Genomic DNA, 7,031 nt, shown 5'->3' on the forward strand with positions numbered 1-7,031 from the left:
GGTGCGCCGTCCAGTCTTAGATCGGGGGACCAGGTGGTCGGTGCTCGGCGCACTTCAGCCTCGTCTCTGATTTCCCCGATTTCAACCGAGCGGGCCCTGCCCTTGCCTTTGTCCAGCTTCTGCTGCTGGGCCGGTGGGAGTTGTTGTCGTGGTTTCTTGGGGTCCTTATTAGTCGTCCCCTCGTTATCCCCCTTCCTCTTCTTCTTGGGATCCTCAGCTGGAAGTTTTGGCTCAGCTGGAGGAGGGGGAGGTGGTAGAGATGGGGGAACTTGAGACGTCCCCCTCATTTTCTCTGCAACCTTAGCAGCCCTATTGGTGAGGAGACCCTCCATTCTTCCCATGTCTTCTTCAAATTCGTCCTCGGGAAGGGCAACCACAAACCCTGCAATTCCAGAGGCCTCGGTGGCTTCTTCCTCCTCGTCGGAAAGTACCACAAATTGGTTCCCGCGAGGTCTCTCGGTGTCTTCGAGATGGAATTGATCTATCTCGTCGTCAAGTGTGTGCGAGGAAGACACCTGCTCTTCTGGAACGACAGTTGCTTGTGAATGCACAGCAAGGGGAATTGCTGATATAGGCTGGTTGTATAAAAAGGTGTTAGGAGCGTCCGGGAGGTCGCGGTCGTCCAGAAAGTGGGGTCGAGCTATGTTTATCCTCCTTCGTCTTTGGTCGCCCGCAATTATGGCGTTCTCTATCTCTTGGAAGTTCGAGGAAAGGGGAGTGTACCCTAGAATGAGATGAGCAGCCCGGAGTTGTAAGTCTTCGCTAACGAACACCTCGGAGCGAAGTACTCGGTTTAGATCTGCGACGTTACAGTGACTCAGACGAGGACGCACGTGCTGCTTATCTGCAAAAGAGACATCAAAACAAACAAACCTGGTCAGATTCACACAAATATTTAACAAGTTTAAGTAAGTACGAATATGCATTTCTGTGTGTGTTAGAGGAAGTTGTGGTGTGGGGAGATTAATCCTACGGCATCGCACCTGGATCCCCCCACTCAACTGGGCAATGGAAGCCGTCGTGCCAGTTCCCAGAGACGATCAGGTGGTCGTCCTTCATGCCTTTGTTGGATTTGGGCAGACATGAGATTAACCTAACGACACTAGAACGGGACTTAATGTAGTAACCTACATTGGAAAGTTTGTGGGACTCATATAGAAACACGACATCGTGCCATGTGAGGTTTAAACCCATCTGCTCGTTCAGAGCATCTACACTACCTAAAACTCTAAAAACGTTTGGGAGGCATTGATCGGGACACAATCGGTGGTTGCGAAGGTATTCCCTAGTTACAGGTTTCATTGGAAGGGTCATCCCACCCTCTATAAAGGCTATCATTGGGATGATAACCTCTCCCTCTTTCCTGGAACCGGCCACGGCTTCTGCCGGGCAATATTCTAATCCTACGTCGCTGGGAATACGGTATTTGGCCCTAAAGCCTTCCATCCCAGCGGCGGTATCTACTAGACACTTGAATCTTCCCATTACAGAGGAACGCGAGACTAAACTCTAAGAGGGAGAATGTTTGTAGTGGTAGCCGATGACAAATACCGAGGAGAAAGGGTTAAGAATAGAGAGAGCAAGAACTTACAAAGTTGAAGGTACGGGTTTCCACGGTTTTCTGCTGGTAAAGAATGATTGTTGGTGTTTTGATGGGATTGATCCCTGAGGAATTAAATGAAGGCGCAGGTTCCCAAAGCGTCACGACGTGCGAAAAGGCGGCCTCGAAATTATATTTGTCCCGCCTAAAATTTCGTGGAGTAACGAGGGCCGTTGGATGCCCATCTCACCGTTGAACGTGAGGGACAAAGTGTAACTGGCAGTAATAAATACGCGCGTTGTTGAAAATAAAACCGCCAAGTGGCATCTTCTGGGACGCGAAACGATTTCCACACGTGCCATCACTCACAAAGTGAGTGGAGTAGGTTCTCGTCGGATCAAAACCCTATTTTTCTCCTCGGACGTTGAAAATTAGAGTTTTGAGGGGCTATTGTGGGGGGTAAAAAGATCCTGATGGGAATGTGGGCCTTTTGGGCCGTGTTGAGGAAGACTGACCTGCTCCTGGGTTTAGAATCTGTTAGTACTATGGGTCGGCCCATACGCCGAGGATCCGAGGATCCAGCCGAGGGTGAGCTTACCCTCGGATGAACATCGAAGAACTCGGGATTTCATGGTAAAGATTAGGGGATGACACGGTTAAGGCCAATGGTTAAGAGGGGTGAACCCTAGAACGCCCCAGAAGCACCGGTGTTGAAGAAATGTCAAAGATAAAGGCTGCTGCCTCCACATTAAAGACCCTGCACCTACCACCCTGGCCGCATTTATGGGGAAGTGACACCTGAACAGTGGAAGAGAAACTTCTAGTTACTATTCAAAGGAACTGAGAAAAGAAATATCTAGGCTAAGGGGGAGGTGAGGCAACACGTGTACAAAGTATTCAAAAGAGTAGTATTTAAAGAGCAATCTAAGACAGAAAAAGGGGGACGGACTTTGTGTAACCTAGAAAGAAAAAGAAACAAAGACAAAGATATAATATAAGAACAACTCTCGGTTTACATTCGAGGAAGCTGATTTACGATATTCTTTGTTGTTTCCAATTATTTGCAATTTTTTAGTTTGTCATTGAATCCTCACACGCTTCTAACCTGGGTTTCAAGCCCACACTCTACAAATTCATATTGTTTAAGGCTCATTGGGCCTGAGCCCATAAATGTTCTTGGGACCAGGTGCAATTGTGCACTTACAACTACATTTTTCAATCACAAAAACCTAGAGATGTGATGAAAAAAATTATTTCAATCATAAACTCATAATACTCACCACACCTCTAGGTATTTTGTGATTGGAAAATGTAATAATTCCAAATTATAATAGATGCAAATTATTAATCTTTAATTAAAAAAATAGAAGAGTTATGCGTGTGCTGAGAGGCTAGTCTAATATAACTTGAAACCTGCTAACTTAAAACGTGAGCACTTAAAATATAAAATATGCTTAAAAAATAGTATTACTAAGTTAAAATTGTTAAAGTCCATATTCATTCCTTTTTATTATTAGTACTAAATTCAGTCCGATATTTGTGGTCATATCTAAACCATCTCTTTTTTTTTTTTCAGTGAACTATAGAAAAAGAACACTTCATTTGAAATGATTCATTTATCCACATTTTTTACTTAGACCTCTTTCCTCAATTGCTTCTTATATTTTTTTAAAAGAAAATTCTGATTTATTTATGGGGGTTATCAACTTATTTTTAATCCTAAAATTTAGCCACTTATTACACATCAACAACAAAAGTAAAAAAAAGAGCTTAAATTCAAGGTTTAGTAACTACTTTTAAAACCAAGAAATTGTACATAACATTTTTAATGGAAACTTGAGGATCTTTTTTTATTTGGATTTAGTATTATAATTTTCCATTTATCTCAATTTGGGCTACTACATTTTCTAATCACAAAATTAATTCCCTTGTTTTTAAGAATGTTCAAAGGTTAGCAATTACACAATCATTGAATTAAGAATTTGAAATTAACTTTTTTTTAGAAGGAATTTTGAACTAACTCGAGTGATAAATCTAATCAAAGTAGCAGTAGCATAATCGATAAGGCAATTTCCACTGTTAAATAAATAAATAGTATAATTGTTGATGGACAGCAAGGATAAAGTTCTTTTGCCTTCTTATTAAATCTAATCAACGACTTTCAAATGAAATACCTTCAAGCAAAAGAATGGGAACCATGAAATAAATAAAATACCAACTTAAAAAAATTAGAATAAAGGAAAATATAATTCTGAAAACAATTGAACTAAAACTTTATCTAAGTGAATATATTGAAGTACTAAAAAAATTGGATCTTTAAAAAGTAACGAAAGCTTAGAAAAAAGAGTGTAAAAGACTACATTGAGTGATCATAGAAATTGTGGCCATCATATTTCTCTCAAAAGACGGAATATTAAACAACTTACATGTTACATGAGTTCCAAATCTTATACACAGCAATTATAAAATCACCATATATGTCGTTACTTATCAAAAAAGAAAAAAAAATCACCATATATGTTGTAAAACCCCATATCGGTACATAAATTATTGATAAAAATCAAAGGAAAAAAAAAAAAACAGCTTATGCCGATGGGAAAAGAGAGAGACCTAGAACTCTCTAGAAACAAAGAATGAAAATATGGATTACCATTGAACTGTGATCCCTCAATTGATCCACGCCCATCTCTGAGGCTCAGCAACAAAATTATAAACCAATCCCCATAGCCAATTCCTCACCACTGTGAGGAATAGCTCTGGCCTCCACCCATCCCTCGCCGCCAATGTAAGAAAGTCCAATTAACATGAAATTTCGAATTGTGAATGAGTAGAAGACTAAACCTTTAAATTTCAATTTGTAAATTGATGGGAGACTGCAACAGATTTATGAGGCATTTTATAAGGGGGAATTAATGGACGTATTTTTATTGCTATATCCTCAATTGTTTTCACTTATTAAAAGTTGGATGCGAGGGTATTTTAGATAGTTTAATGAGGCATTTTTTTTATGGGCAGTTAATGGACGTATTTGCTGCTTTGTCCTCAACAGTTTTTACTTATTAAATGTTGGATATGAGGGTATTTTGGAACAAAAAAAAATCCAGTCCAAACAAAAAGAGACCCTTAAATAGTAGTATAAATATAAATATAGATGTAGTTCCCTTTCCTAAAGCAACATTATACCCATATTAATATCTACAGCCATGAACTTCTTCAACAATAGTTAAATAGGTCACACAATTTACATGTATACCAAAGGGAAATGTTTCCAGTTACTAGTATGTTCTTTATAATAGATCTTAGATTCATTCACCACATATGATTACATGAATATCCATGGATTCACAATCAATTAGTTATGTGAACAATCGGTCAATCACGCATATTAATATATAGAGATTAAATTCCATAAGGACAAGATGTAAAACCCCTTATTTACACCATCCAATTAACAAATGCCACATCAGACTTTTTAAAATAGAGCATCAAAGACTAAGGGGCTGTTTGGATTTGTTGTTTGCATCATTCATAACTCTGTTTTCATCACCCATAAATCAAAAATGGTGGGACCCACGGAGAGAAACTCTGTTTGGATTTGTTTTTAAGTTTTGTTTTCATCACTCAATTCTCTGATTTTTGAGTGATGGGTTATGGAAACTGAAAACACATTTTAAGTGTTTTCAAGTTATGAAAACATAGTTATGATGGCATTTTTGTAAATATATTCAAATGGTGGCCCCCGTTTTCAGTGTCTTGTTTTTTCCTTGCCAGCTCATTGACTACCAATGGCTCTCTCATCCTTCAAACCATCTCTTTTCTTTTTTTTTTTTTTTCCTCTTCCTCCTCTTGTCCCAAGCCACTCTCTTCTCTCCATACCCATTTGCCATTAACACAGCCCATCCTTCAGACTATCTCTTTTCCTTTTTCTTTTCTAAGATCATCATGAAGTTTTTTTTTTCTTCGTTGTAAGCTTTTTTTTTTTTGGTCTTTGTGGAGTAAAGAGTGCTCTGCAATTTTTTATGTGGGCACTGGGTATTGTGCTCAATTTCGTTCTAATATGATTTGTGTATTGTAATATGATATGTGTGTCCACTTACTTGCTTTCCATGGCTTTATATAGCTACCTAATGATCTTAGCTGGGCAATTAATTCCAAGCAAAAATATGTTATTCTTTCTATACTTTCATGATCTCAGCTCTACAGGTCTTTCTTTTTTTTTCTTTTTTTATTTATTTATTGGTTCTTCCTCACAAAATATTTTTGGTCTTCACTGCACTCCATAACGCCCAGAAAACCCATATTTTTTCAAGTCCCAGAAAACCCACATTTAGCACCAAATAGAAACAAACAAAACCCACTAAAATTAAACTTATAAATCTAAACATATGAAGTCAGACCCACTTGAATTCAATCAAGATTAACATCAAAATTTAACATCAAAGTCCATAATCCAAACTCAAAATTTATTATAGATTATTTGGGCATAGATCTATTATTTGCTTCTCACCTAGGCAAAGTCTTTGGCAGAAAATTCATGAGCTGAGCAAGGGAGAGATCTGAAGAGTGCCTCAGTTTCGGCTAGGCTTCTCAGTGTCTGATGGGTTTCAACTGGGCTGGGGTTCTTCGAATAGGACACCTTTTCTTCAGCTGTGAAGAGATGAAACTCCAAACGTAGCACTTGAGAGTTGATGAGGAAGAGAAAAAGTAAAACAAATGGAGCAAATTTATTTTAGCTTAAGAGAGGTGGATGAGAGGAGTAAAGGAGGTTGTTGGAGTAATGGTTGAGAAGAGAGAAGAAGCACTGTTGTGAAGAGTCAGAAAGAAAGAAAGAAGAAAAAATTAGAAAAAAGAAGAAGAAGAAGGGTCTGACACTCAACTCAGTTATGGGACTCACAAAAAGGTTGAAATATTTGAGTGATGTGAAGGGAAAACAGTTGCCAAATGGGTGGGGTTTAGAAAATTGAGGTATTTTAAGTGATGAGTGACGAAAATTGAGTGAGGAGTGATGGAAAAAAAAAACCAAACAGCCCCTAATACATCTGGTAACACCTAATTAAAGTCCCAAAACCCCATTCATCGTCTTCGTCAGACTCATTCTTTAACCACAAAAACCATTAGCCATGGCTGAGCAACCCTTGCTTGCTGTTGCCGTCACTCACCAGTGGTCACCATCATCTTGTCTCTCTCTCCTCTTCTCTGTTCCCACTGCCTCGCTCCTTCACCGATAACTGCAACTGCCATGATTGGCAGTGCCTCGCTCCTTCATTGGTAACTACAACTGCCATGAGCGACATTGAATCTCATCTTATATGAATGAACCTCAAATCTTTAGTGTGATTGTTCTAACCTTTGAAATAAATAAATAAATAAATTAAAAATAAGTAGAAGAAGAAGAAAAATTGAGTTTCAAATTCGTAGTGATGGGTATGAATTTCAAATCTTAGTGTGATTGGGTATGATTTCGTATTTGGAGTATAGTTCATCTAAGTTT

This window comes from Castanea sativa, chromosome 12 (assembly GCF_040712315.1).
Source record: "Castanea sativa cultivar Marrone di Chiusa Pesio chromosome 12, ASM4071231v1".
In the NCBI taxonomy this organism is placed as follows: Eukaryota; Viridiplantae; Streptophyta; class Magnoliopsida; order Fagales; family Fagaceae; genus Castanea; species Castanea sativa.